Raw genomic sequence first — 14,256 nt, 5'->3', positions numbered from 1 at the left:
TCACGCTAGCTTTTATTTATGTTGTTCATTAAGCACTTTGTAACTTTGTTTTAGCTTAGCTTAGCATAAAGACTGGGAGCATAGGGAAACAGCTAGCCTGGCTGTCCGTCCAAAGTTGATAAATACATCTTCCAACAAATGCATCTAAATCTCACCAATGAATACTAAACAAACAAAAAAAACTGTACACAAACAACATTTCACAGACATAGGAAATATCCAAATATACATGATGTAAACTCATGTATCTTTGGACACATAAATTACAGTTTGAGCTTCAGTTTTTTCCTGATATTCCCAAACTTGCTTTATCATCACCTGCCAGCACAATTACCCTCAGTTCCCCTAATCAACCATTCAAAATATATATATCTGGTTTCATCTTTAACAATGTGTTGTATTTTAAAAGCTTGTTATATTATCCATTGTGTCAAATTCTCATCTGATAAGTAACTAAAGCTGTCAAATAAATGTAGTGGAGTATAGTGGAGTGGAAGTATAAAGTAGCATCAAATGGAGCATCGAGTAAACGTACTAAGTTACTTTCCAGCACTGTTTGTAGGTCACATGATGAATCAGTTAATTGTATGAAAGGGAGATTGAGGCAGCCTCTGACACCCTGACGAAGGCCAGAGATCTGAAAATGTTTGGTGAATAAAGTGTAGTGTACTCTAGTTTTTGATGGACTTGCTCTCAAAATAGAAAATTGTTTTCCACTGCGGATATAGTTCAGTCTTCAGTGGAACAGCAAAAAAAAAAAAACAACAAAAAAAAAAGAGAGCAGGTTTGGTTTATAGTTCAGATCCAGCTGGGAACTTTCCCAAAGTGACAATAAAACATTCAGATCAGTCTGGAGCTGCAGTGAAAACCAGTTCAGATCTGCTGGTCCTGGATTCAACTCTCCTTGCTGGGAGGCGTTGTTGGTATGTAATGGCCTCCAAACCCAGTCTAAATAAACTCGTGTTACCCACAATGCCACACGGCAGCACTCGCACCTTTTCAGTTTGTGATTTCCAAGAATGTTCTTTTCCATCCACCTGAATATTCCCCTGAGCTGCAGCTCACATCTGCTTCAAAGATGAGGATTTAAAGGACCATTTCAAACAACACAGAGCTTCTGTCTCACTTATGTTTCACTCAGTGTCACATCAGGAGATTAGATTTTAACTGACAACATCAGTCAGGCAGCAACTCATCTTTTTAAAATAGCATAAGGTAAGTTTATCACATATACTTATTCAAGACAATGACAGTGAAATGTTTCCCCATGCAAAATACCCAACAAGAAAATCAGATTATTTATCAAGTCAAGCTTAATTGTCAATCCACAGAATGAGCAGGACCGTGTAACATGAGACGAGAGACGTGTGCACAATAAATACAGAATAAAACATTTAAAATATACATAACTATAAATACAAAAATGTTCACAATATATACAAAATGTAAACACAGATGTTTATTGATGTATAACATATTACTTAGAAAAGAATAATTATAGAAACAGAGCTAAAAATATAAATATTTAAAATTGCTTTTACCAAAAATTTTTTACTCACCTTGTGTTAATTGTCATTATGTTTACTATTCATTTTATGCCACTTTTATGTTTTTAGTGTTCTAGTTTCTTGCATCTGTCTAGGTTTTTTTTCATGTTTTGTGAAGCATATTGTTTTGCACCTTTTTTTAAAAAGATGTGCTTTATAAATAAAGTTTTACTACTATTATTAAATCAGTAGGTGCCCTGACTGTGTGGACATCTGCTGTTTTGGTTCATGTATGCAAAACCACTACTGCTTCCCTAGCATAAACTCATGCTAAGCTAACCACAGCCGCACACATGTAAACAAACCGATGTGCAAGTTTCCCTGAATTTCTTATAACCGAGCTGGCAAGTGCAAAAGTTAGTATGATAGAACAAAAGTGTGTTTATGCAGATATTATTCATTCCAATAATTGCCACATGTTCAGACCTGGTTTTAACATCCCTCTTGGGTGATCCGAACACAACAGTACATCTGTTCACACCTGACATCAGGATGCATCACCACATGCGTCTCCAGTGACCACTTGTGATCGGATCTCACCTCCCCGCTCTATATGCAAATAAACATGTACATCATTTCCGTTTGTAAAGACCAAATGTGTTGTTGTTTGAAACCAGCTGGAGGGGTCAGTCAAAGCTGTGCTCAACTTGTTTGATAACAGAATAAACAAGCTGCAGGAACATGATTTCAGTTGGGGATGCGAGATACTGACTATTAACACCCTCCCTCCCCTAACCCCCCAAAAAAAGTCCAGGTTCATACAGTGAAACTGTTTAGAGGGAAGCAGCCGTCCTCCTGATCGATCCTCAGCTCCATTGTGTCGAGGTGATTTCTTTATTGTGTGTTGTATTGATGTATGTGTGAGTGTTTCCTTTAAGGATTTACTTTAAAGATTAGAGAGGCTAAAACTTTAGTTATCAACTTGACAGGACAGAGGAAACAGAATTAAACTTTTAGCTTCTGAAATAAAATTTCTAGACAGACAAATAAAAAACGAGTTGTTTTCTGGTTTTGGTTTTAGTTTTACTCCAATTGTTGATTTGAAGACGAAAATGGGAAAAGCACATGGATGTCCGTTTTTTTTTTTTCATTCACATGAAGAACAAAAACTAAATCATGCATTGTGTATTTGTTTATCCTGTTGTCAAACAGGTTGGACACAGCTTTGGCAGCAATGCTACTCTTGTGCCTGGTCTGCCGGATCTTCACTGTGGCCCAGGACACATAAGAATTCACACTGCTAATAGAATGTGGCCATATGCGGCCCAGACCACCTCATAATGTGATTGGATCTCAATGCGTCTTCAATGCTTCTTGGGTGCATTCACACCTGTACTTAGAGCTGTCCAGTTTTGATTGGATCACTCGAGACAGATGTTAATGCCAGGTCTGAACAAGGCCATTGACTATTTCTTGGCTGGAAGCAGTTGCCAGGCAGCCAGCAGAGACTCCATAAACTTAAATGTTGTGGTGAAGAAAAACTTTGACACATAACTCCCACAGAAAAGAGAAATTTGTTGTTTGTATACTGTAGTGACTTGATTTCGACAAAAACAAAACCTAAGCCACAGTGAGGGGCTGTTACCGGGACATGTAATTGATGCGTCGTCATGCGGCGGCTCCGTGTACTAAATCAAACATCCTCGGACTTGCGCTTCAGATGTGTTTATTTATCAACGTGCACCAATAAAGCATTTGCTATGCATACACTTATATCTATAACTTGCATGAAAACAACAAAAAGGCTTAAAGATTAGCCTCTAAACGGCGGTCAAAAAACTGTGTGCTTCTCCCGGTAAGCAGCACACCTGAGGACTAATTACCTCTTCCTCTACATATACATTTCCATATGCTGCTGTTCAATACGCCACCTACTGTGGCAACCAGGGAGTGACCTTAACACAGTTTTAGATACAAATGGCTCTAACATATACTTTGTTTAAAAGTTTGTTTACTTTTTTACATTTTGTTCACATTAAACAAACAAGATATAAAGTGTTAATTATTGAGCTTTGGAGGTGCTGGTAGGTGGACTTTGTTACCTTTGGACAGACCCAGGCTAGCAGTTTCCCCTTGTTTCCAGTCTTTATGCTAAGCTAAGCTAAGCTAAGCGGACAGTATGTATGTGTATGGCCATCTTTCTTATACATATATATATATATATATATATATATATATATATATATATATATATATACGTGTGTATATATATATATATATATATAATATATATATGTGTGTGTGTGTGTGTGTGTGTGTGTGTATAAGATATATATATTTATATACATACACATAAAACACAAAAACAGTAAAATCAACAGAGTATATAGTAAAATAATTATTACAATAATTATTACAAGAAGAATTTAAAAGTACAACACATAATGAAATGTTGTGTGTGTGTGTGTGTGTGCCCAGAAAATAACAATTATTTAGAAAATGATTAATTATTAATGAAATATTTACTTGAGTAAAAAAGCATGCATGTATCCAGTATCCACATTGAAAGTGTTCATTAAGCAGTAGAGAGAGTTTGTTTAGTCCAGTTTTGGGTGATTTTCAGATCAGCTGAATAAGAAAAGGAAGGAAAGAAGAAATTTCTTTCATCTTCACTGACTCACAACGGTAAAAACTCACATTAATGCCTTTGGGATTGGCTGCAGTAGTCAGTGAGTCTTTTTTTTCCTCTTTTGACTCGCCTGATTTTCCATCAGCAGATGAAAGATGTCTGACATTCTTCTTCTCTGCTCTCTTTAAATGTCTCTCAGCCTGTGTGGTCCGTCTCCGAGGGCGACGTCATGTTAGTAGAGAATGAACCTGAACTCTCTGCACCGCATGTTCTGCCAGTCTGATCATTAGTGACAGAAATACTCTTTGATTAAATATTAAATAATTGTACTAAATTTTTATACTTGTAATTTCCAGAGAAGCAGCAGAAAATGCAAAGCACATTGATGTTTTATGGGGAACTCAGAAACATATTTGTGACATCACAGATGCAGCTTTCATGTTTTTATGGGTTTCTTAATGCCACCAATTACATAAAGATCATAGGGGATAGATTTGCAATTTACAGTACAGTTTGGAGGTTCTGCTACTTTGAGTCTGACTGACTTTCTAATTTCCCTTGAATACATTTCAGGGGAAAATATTAGACTTTTATCTGACAGCTTGAGTTTCTTTGGATGTTCATTTTAGATTCAACATAAGATAAATATGGCTGCTGTCAGATATAAATGAATAATAAATGAATGAATAAACTTTTCTTGGACTCAAGAGACAAAAATTACAGCTTTTTTTTTACAGTATTTTAAGTTTCAGATAATAAAATCAACCTGTGGAGATCTACGGATTAATAAATAATGCGTATGAATTAATAATGTATGGTCTTGAATTAAAAGTTTGTGCAGGTCAATAAACATGAAGAATTGACATTTCGACATAAGTAACATTAGCATTTAATATAATAACGTAATGTTAGGGTAGCATAGACAAAAGAATTTTTTGTGTGTATAGTGTCCTTGGGTTATGAGAATGGCATTTAAAACTGAATTTAGCATTATTATTATTATTATTATGTTTATATCAAGAATTTAATATTAGCCTAATGTTTTGACATTACGTTAGCACAAAAGAAAGTAATGCTAGCATATTAAAAAAGTAACGTTAGCATAAAAGATAAAAGAGGACTGTTATGCTAGCATAAAAAATTAAAACAATTATGTTAAAAGAAACAAAAAGTAACTTCGGCATAAAAATAGCATTAGCATAGACAAAAGTAATGTTATCAAAGAAGAAAGTAATGCTAGTATAGAAAAATTGAATACTAGCGTTAAAAAAAATTTAAAATTATGTTAGCATAGAAAATTAAAGTACCATGAACATGGAGGATAAAAATGTAACTTCATAGGAAATAAAATAGCTACATCAGCATAGAATAAAAAATGTAATGTTTGCAGAGAAAATTTAAAAAGTTAGATTAGGAGATAAAAAAGTAACTTTGACATAAAAAAGTAATGTTAACATAAGATATGTAATATGTTAGCATAAGTAACATTAGCTTAGAGGATAAAAGAAATGTTTGCATTAACAATAGCTTTAGCATGGGCAAAAGTAATAATAGCATTGAAAATAGTAATGCTAGCATTAAAAAAAAATATTATAAAAAATCAGAAAAAGTTACGTTAGCGTAGAAAAAAAATAACATTAGCATAGAAAATAATTAAGTCACGTTAGCTTCAGGCTACATTGGCCACTACTAGTACAATGCCACATTCATGTTATATCAGAGTTATTATTAAGTAAAATAAAGTAGTAATAACGACTGTGACACTGTTCTGAAAGCACTGATTTATCCAACTTGGCACGTAATATAGAAGTGTCCGAAAATCGAGCAAATATGACCATTTCTTATTATTTTTACTGGTTTTACTTAAAGGTTTTAAGTCTTCCATCACTGTGGCTTAATGAATTGATGTTTGCAGGTTTTTATTAAAGCTGTAAATGAATTCCTCAAATGTTTTTCCATTTCATTTGAAGCAGAATATTTTCCTCTCTGTCCCCTTGTCTGACCAACATTATGCCTAATTTACACCTGCTGGGTCTTTTATTCTGTTTGACCGCTGCAGGTTTATGATTTCGGCTGCTCCATGTGGCTCAATGAAAACACAATACAGTGTCCGTCATGCGAGGGCCCTCTGCAGGCCACTGTTGTGGTTGGTGTGGTGGTAATGATGTGTACACTCAGCAGGGCGAGTGAAGCGAGGAGTCTTGTGGAAAAAGGAGGTAAGATGCTGGAGGGGAGTGCAGCATGAATACACTTTTGAGAGGTTTTCATAATGGCTGCAGTGATTCAGAGGGAAGGAGGACCAGAGCTAAATTAAGCTCAGGGAAGTCCAGCCTCAGGGCGGGGCTTGTATTCTCATAAGTGGTATTATTTAGCGAGTGATGTCAGTAAATTGGCGAGTCGCTGGTGGCCTCGCTGTTCCAAACTGACATAGGAGAACAGTAAATACATTGATGCATGCAGGCTCACAGAGCGGCTCAGTGTGCCAAAAGCTGCAGTCACAATCTCTGAATCACATCCTAAAACATCAGACCAGACGTTAACATTTCACCCTTTTTACTCACTCGGCACTGTAGCATCTTCCTCTGTATGTGGTTAGTTATACTACAGAAAGCCACATTTTATAGTTTAACCAAAGGCGTGAATCAGCCTTTGGTTAAACTATAAAATGAGGAACACAAACCTGTAAGGAAAATATTGAAGTTAACAACTGTGGGATGTCTTTTGAACCCTTCTAGTCCTGTGACATACAGTAAATCACTACAGTGTAGACGGGTTTCTGAGTGATGCTTGAAGAAAGAGGAGCACACAGACTTGCTCGTTTCATCCACTTCTACTTTATTTAAACAGCATTGTGCTGAATCAAAGCCAACATTTCAGCCTTCATCATGGGCCAGACAGGAATAATGGGTTGAAAACCACTTTTTATACATTTTCAAACCTCACACAAGGCATCCTAAAGGATAATTACATCACTCAGTAATCAAGCCATCATCTGTGTCATCTGTATTGTTGTCTGTGTTTGCTTTACACACTGTGGCAGCACTTTGTGGTTAAATCAAAACAAATCAATCTAGACAAGAGAACAAACAGAAAAACTGATTCCAATATAATTTCCATGTTTGTAAGCAACAGATCCAGATTACCACCTCACTTATTGCAATTCACTTTCTCAATGCCTTTGGAAGCATAGACGAGAAATTGTGTGGCTGTGTTCTGTCTCTTAATAGTGTCGTTTTGTCTGTCCCATATACATCAAGTCACATGGGAATTACAGCATGTAAACAACCCCACTGGTGGCACAAGTAGTGCATCCCTTTACGTTAAAGCTATAATATGTAATTATTCCACATTAAAATGTCTAAAAACAACTAGACCTATGTTATATATGTTGTTGAGTTGTGTACTTACATTATCCCAAATGTTTCCAACAATGTTCAAACTCAGAGAAATCTGTAATTTAATCAAAGTAACGGACCGTTTCATTTGGTCGCCTGTCGATGGCGTCATACCTCCTCTACCAAAGAGTAAACACGCACAAGATGCATACGGCGGTGCTGTGTTTGTCCGCTACAATGGCGTCTACCAAAGAGTAACTTACACACATACAAGATAATACATCGACGTTGTGGTTGTTGCACACAAACTGTTGTAAATTGACTTTTATTCCGTTTTAAGACACATTTTCATGATAAGTTTGGATCTTAAGTTATCAGAGAAATAAACTGGACAAACGTTAGCAGCAGCTCGGCTAACAGCCCCTCCAGGAAGTCTGGTGGTCACCAAACATCGTCGGAGAAATATTGATTTTTTTTTAGGTGAAACAGCTTTATTCAGTGTTTTTACCTGTAATCTCTGGGTCCGTTTGTTCTGGGAGGAGGAGACTTTGCGGGTAATTCGGCTCCCAGTAAAAACATCCAGAATGATGAACACTGGTGTAATCCTATCCCGGTGAAGTTGGTTATTAAACAACGAAGACAACAACTCCCATGATCCCTTGCTACTTCACACCATCATCACACTCTGTCTTTTGTTATTGTTTTTATTGAGAGACCCCTAGCGGCTGAAATTACATATTGTGTGTTTAAAGGTAAGGGTTTTTTGAGTGATGTTATCAGTGAGATGAGCAGTTGCAGGGAGGTAGAAAATAAGTTTTATAAGATCAATATGTGAAGTTGTTTTGTGTCTTAAACTGCTCAAATTGCAGAAGTAATGGATGGCAAAATATCCCAAGAAGGAAACCTCCTGCTTAGCTTACAGTGCAGAATTAGCTGTTAGCTTCAGAGATCTGGTCAAAGTCTGTGATTTTATGAAGGAAGTGGATGATTTTACTCTGAAACTGCAGGAAGAAATGTTCATTTTAAGGTCAGACAGCTCATTCTGTTTAATAAAACTGTGATCAATATCTTGGTGATCAGTTCGATGTAGTTTTCTGTGCAAAGTGATAGCTTTGGGTGGAAAATGCATCATGTTGTTATGTTCATACAGGTGATCAGTGTCTCTTCTTTGTCTTATGAGTGAAGCACAGTCCACTGTCTGCTATATTCTGAGGAAACAGCAGGATTTTCATACATGCTAAATGTTACAAATATAATAATCAGAATGAATCAGCAGCAGGAATTTCATACTAAAGTTACATTTTATTTTTCATGTACATGCTACTTTTAAAAATTTTCAGTATTAACATTACATTTACATTTTCTATGCTAATGTTACTTTCTTATGCTAACGTTACTTTTTTATTTTCTATGCTAATGTTACTTTCTTATGCTAACGTTACTTTTTTATTTTCTATGCTAATGTCACTTTCTTATGCTAACGTTACTTTTTTATTTTCTATGCTAATGTTACTGTCTTATGCTAACGTTACTTTTTTATTTTCTATGCTAACGTGACTTTACACTTTTTGCTCAGTCTTTAAGAGCCCTTAGTTTTTAGTTTGAGAATAATTAAAACAAAACGTTTTAGCACAAGAAGTAGCTCCTCAGTCTAAGAGAAGTCGTTGCGTCTGTTTTAGGAAAATACAACAATTACAAACTTTTAAACGCATATTTACAATCCAGTGTCAAAGAAACTGCTTCTCTAACTGCTCATTTTCACCAGTACACACTGAATGCTTCTTTTCTTTAACCCTTTTTTTAAGTTTGTAGAGGTTTTGTTATTTTAGTTGTTTGCATCAAAGTACCCCTTAACCAGTCACCTACTTGTGCTTATGTTTACATTACAGGATCATTTTAAATATACTTTATGTAACAACACTAAATCACTCAATCAGATGTGTTGTAAAGTTGTCTGTTTCTTCTTCAGTTTCTTCTCCACCAGCTGTCATATTTACCTAGAGGTCAGTTAAGTTAAAAGGATCAGTTTCTTTGTTTCTTTGGTGGAGATGGACGGCAGCCATCGCGGCCTCTTGATGTCCACAGGTGTACGATGCTTCTCTCAGCAGAACTCGAGCCGCTGCCTCGTCTCTTATACATTTCACCGATGTGTATGTGAGCCCCAGATAAGCTGCTGCAGGGAAAATGTAAAAGTAGGTCATATGGGGAGGTGAACGGCGCTGCCAAACATGCTCAGATTCAGTTTCAGTATTTGTGTTTCTTGTTTCCTCCGGAGCCTTTGAAACAGTCGGCTGGCTGAGATCAGTGGGACGTCAGGATGAGGAGCTCAGAGAGCTGCCAGGTGAGCTCAGTCCTGGGTCAGACGCCAGGGGGGCAAAGGTCACCGAGGGCATGTATGAAGAATTAAAATCCAGTGCTAACCGCTAACTTTCAGTCACAGTAGCTCCCAAAACTTCTCTCCATTTTTTTTTACTTTCCCCTGATGATATGTACACCATTTCACACCATTTCAATCAATAAAAAGTTATTGAAGAGGGAAAATAAAGTTGAGCTAAGCTTGATAACAGTCAGTTAAAAAATTCCAAATTCCACTCCCTCCAGGATTTCACTGTTTTTTTTGTGCTTATTGCGGCCAAAAATGTTTGATTTGAGAAATTGAGATACAGTTTGCAATGTTTTTTGTGCTCTTACAGCAGTAAAATTGTGGAAATTAGGAAAAAAATTGCAAGTAAAGGAAAATAATGAGTTTTTTTTTTCAAACTACTACCAATGAAGAGTTATATGTAGTCACTTCTGCGCGCTGTGATGACGTAAGCTACCACAACACAAAATGTGACAATTGGTCCAAATCACAGGTGGTTTATTGATTTGGCCATTTCATGTGGAAAAGTTGCAGCAATTTAGAAAAACTGCAAACTCTAACAAATATTATGGAAATTTCTTGAATTTGCATCAATTACCATAATCACAAAATCGCAATTTCCTGGAGAGACTGGAATTTGTTGGCTTGTTAGCTTAGCTCAGTCACTAACAGGACAATAATGGTTTGATCCCACTGGAGCTGCTCGCAGCCACTCTAGCATCCCAGAAGTGGCTCTCCGCTCCGTTCTGCTAAACATTCTCACCCAAGCTATTTTTTACGGAAGCTGTGTCAAGCTGCACTGAACAGATCTAGGTGGGCAGGAAGTACAAGACAGAAACGGCATAGAACATCCAGTCAATTTTCAAAATAAAACACCCAGTGCATACTCCCAATTGTATATCAGCAATAAACACAATTAAAACAGACAAATAAAAAAAACAAAAAACATTTAACTACATAGCCTTCTTACCCATACCCTAAAGGTGCTCGTTCAGCTTTGACTAGGCTGCCGTAATTACTGTAGTAGCAGTGCAACTGATTTTAAAAGGCGGATGGCTTGACTGCAGTCAAAACGCTCCGTTTCTAAAACTCTCTCAGTGAGTTAGGACGCTGTGCGTTTGAATGGAACAAAACCGCGTCAGAGCCTGGGATCCTGGGAGTCCTGTCTCATAACTGTGTGTAAACGTGTCTCTGTTGTTTAACAGTTTTAACTTCAACAGAGGAGCTTCAATGAAACTGGATGTTAGCAACACTAACTGTGTTGCTAAGCTATGATAAGCTATGATAGCTTCCTCCATTTTGCACCTTTCAACAACAAAGCAATCCAAAGTTTTTTCCACAAAACATGAATGGAATTAAGACAACATGTAAAAGAAACAAGACATTATATAGACACATTTAAATAGAATTAAATTTAAACTCTCCTAAGTTCTTAATAACTACTAACTAGTTTCAATTTTGTGATTAAATCAGGCTGAACCATTAGCTAGAAAGACTTCAGTAATGTACAAATCTTCATCCGCAGGAATCAACCAACTATAAAGACAGGAAGTCACTGTTAGCATGACGAGCTATAACAAAACTTCCAAAAAGCCAAAAGATAAAATAAAGTGAACCGCCAATCCTTTGTTAATGTTGGTGTGACTTTATTTCTCTCTGCACACCTAACGTTAGCTTTGTCAGTTGGTTCATTCAGCTAGCGTAGCAACAGTTCCACCTGCAGTTAGTAGCTGTAAATATTAAGTAACAACTCATCTCTATGTAACAACTAGTTTCAATTTAGTGTAAATCTGCACTTAGTAAACACTGACGTTATAACCTGAAGTTTAAACTGAAGAACAGCTGCTTCAACCGGCTCCTGCTCACTACGTAATTCAGTCACAATACGCCAGTAATTACATTTAATAGGTCTTTGTCAAAAATATTTGTGTCAAAAAAATGAATGTTTGAGATTTGAGATTTGATTTATTGATTGGGACAGTGTGCAGTTTTAAACATTTAAGATGCACAGAGTTAGCTCGAAGCTAATTTGCATCCGTGGACCCCACAATCAAAACCAAGAGCAAGAGGCTTCTTGCACATTAAAGTTACCTCGTGGAGTTTTTGACCACTAAGTGTGCTGTGGAGCGATGTTTCATGAAGAAGGAAATGCATTTCACATGTTTGTTAGATAAACACAATGAGTTTCAGTGAGCAACACTGAATGTAAACATCACTTTTGTTTACAAGAAAACTCAAGAAAGCTGTCAGGACTTTCTGAGCTATATCAGCTCTCACACAAAGAGTAATTATACATTGGGGTTTAAGTGAGAACATAAGCAGGATCATATTAATGAGATAATGAAGAATCTACTATATTACTGCCTGGATGCTTATAATTTGTTTTCCAAAACAGCGTCATTTTCCAAGATGTTTTAAAGTTTTGAACAGCAGAAGTTTAATAAATCAAATTTATAAGACAAATTATCTTGGTTTTTTTAAGATGTTCCGAAGAAAAATGTCCTACTGGCCTCAACAAAGAAGTGTAATTTTCTTTGGTAACACTTCACTTAAAGTTTCCATATTTATCATTATCAATACATAAACAGTTAATAAATGGTTTATAACACACGATAATGTAGTTGTCAGCAGATATGAGTTTATTAATGTATTAGTCAAGTGTTCACTGCTATATAAACAGATAATGAATGATAGTATAGTAAAATTATATCATAATATATGTGATGTCATATAAACATGTCTTCATAGAAGTTATGATTGCTGACAAATACTGTACATTAATAAACACTTGAAAATGTCTGTATATCTGCTTGTTATTACATTATAGTGAGTTATTAACTGTTTATACTGATTATAAATGCTAAATAGGGGAACTTACAGTGGAAAATGCTGTGTTCTATACATTCTAGTTAATAAATGTTACCCATCATACCTTTAAAATTATAAAAGTGCACAGGGAAAAATGTATAGAAAAGTAATGCAGCAGAGGGAAAACTTAGTTTTGGCCGCCATGCACATGAACATGAAATTGGATTATCGTGGAATACCTTTAGCCAATATTTTTTCTTTCTGGTAAATTACCCTCGGCCCACCGCCACGGCACAGTTCAACAACCAGATCTCAGATAAGGCCACAAAGTGATGTTGAACAACACTTTTTGTGGAATTTGAGGCACAGGCTTTCTGATTCCTCTACAAGTCTCTCTTTGAGTCCAAACTGCATGGGAACCATTACAGAGAAACATATACAGAGTAAATATATAGAGCAGAGTGTAAATTGTCAGCTGGCTGCAGCTCTAAGTAATCAGACGGGAACTTTGGAGCTGATGTGACCCGATACCTGTGTAATTTAGCTCTTCTTTGTGTGTAATAATCCATTTCACGGTTTATGTTTTAAGTGGAGAATTAAGTAATTCTTTGCTTTCTCGCTGCTTTACTGTTTGTTCAGCAGTTCTGGGGTCAGCGCTCTGCTGCGTGTGGTCATTTTCTCCAGAGTTTATAATATAAATCGCCCTTTGAAGCCCCCTTTCCTTCCACAGAGGAACATTTCTCTGTATCCGGTTTATGAACCAGCTCTCTGGCTTCTTTTGAACAAACTGGAGTGAGATCTCTACTTGTGTCATGTAAACTTGGACATTCCCTGGGAGGTTGTCAGAGGAGGAAGAGGGAGTCAGCCTTTTCCACGAAGGCCAAGGCAAACATTTCCTTTATTGAGGAACAGTATCTGCTGATGTGAGTTCTGTTAGTTGCTCTCCTATAAAGAGCCACTGTCTGAATCAAAGAGGTATTGATGCAGGAACTCGAACCACCGGGTTGGTGGAGTTCAGCCTTTTGTGCCGTTCATAATTAATCATGTAAATGCATAAGTAGGGAACCCCCCCACCCCCACCCCCGCCCCAACCCCCCCGAAAAAATGTGCTGGAGAGATTTTACAGCTAAAAAGAACAATGTTGTTTGTGTTCGGATCCAAACCTTCAAGACTGAATTAAAGGAATATGTTTTTTTTTATTAGAACTTGGATTTTATTTTGCAGTTTTCAATTATTTACATTTTGGGTTAGGGGTTAGTTAGCTTTTGATATGGTAGTTTTCACCATTAGTGGCGGAGCACGCCTACTTCTTCGAGTTTGTTTGGCTGCTCTGTAACAGTGCAGGTAAAAAATTAATGAACGATCCTTAAGTACCGATTCTTTTTCATGTTCGATTTGTATTGGGTCTGTACTGCCTCCAGGAATTAGCCACAGCCCCACACAAATCCGACACTAACAAAGGTCCTCACCTTAAGGTTGATTACTTTCCTAGAATGGAAGTATGTAACTTTTAATTCTATGGACACCTCCTGGAAATGGTTATGTAATTTGGTAGTAATTACGTAATGAAATTATGAAGTTTGGGGGGGCGTTCTTAGGGGTACATTGCCTTATGGCAACATTGCGCCACAATGG

General features: G+C 36.7%; 1 long non-coding RNA gene across 1 annotated transcript; it reads right to left on the bottom strand.

The window, feature by feature from the left end:
- Positions 1–8,829: 8,829 nt before the first annotated feature.
- On the bottom strand, positions 8,830–10,166 carry LOC137175731 (uncharacterized). Its single transcript, XR_010925706.1, has 2 exons — positions 9,142–10,166; positions 8,830–9,093 (listed from the first exon to the last, which is right to left on the bottom strand). It is a non-coding gene; the product is annotated as an uncharacterized lncRNA (long non-coding RNA).
- Between the last annotated feature and the right edge of the window lie 4,090 nt (positions 10,167–14,256).

The sequence above is a fragment of the Thunnus thynnus genome, chromosome 23 (genome assembly GCF_963924715.1).
Source record: "Thunnus thynnus chromosome 23, fThuThy2.1, whole genome shotgun sequence".
Classification (NCBI taxonomy): domain Eukaryota; kingdom Metazoa; phylum Chordata; class Actinopteri; order Scombriformes; family Scombridae; genus Thunnus; species Thunnus thynnus.
Note: the sequence above shows the minus strand (reverse complement) of the source record. Positions and strands in the feature narration are given on the sequence as shown.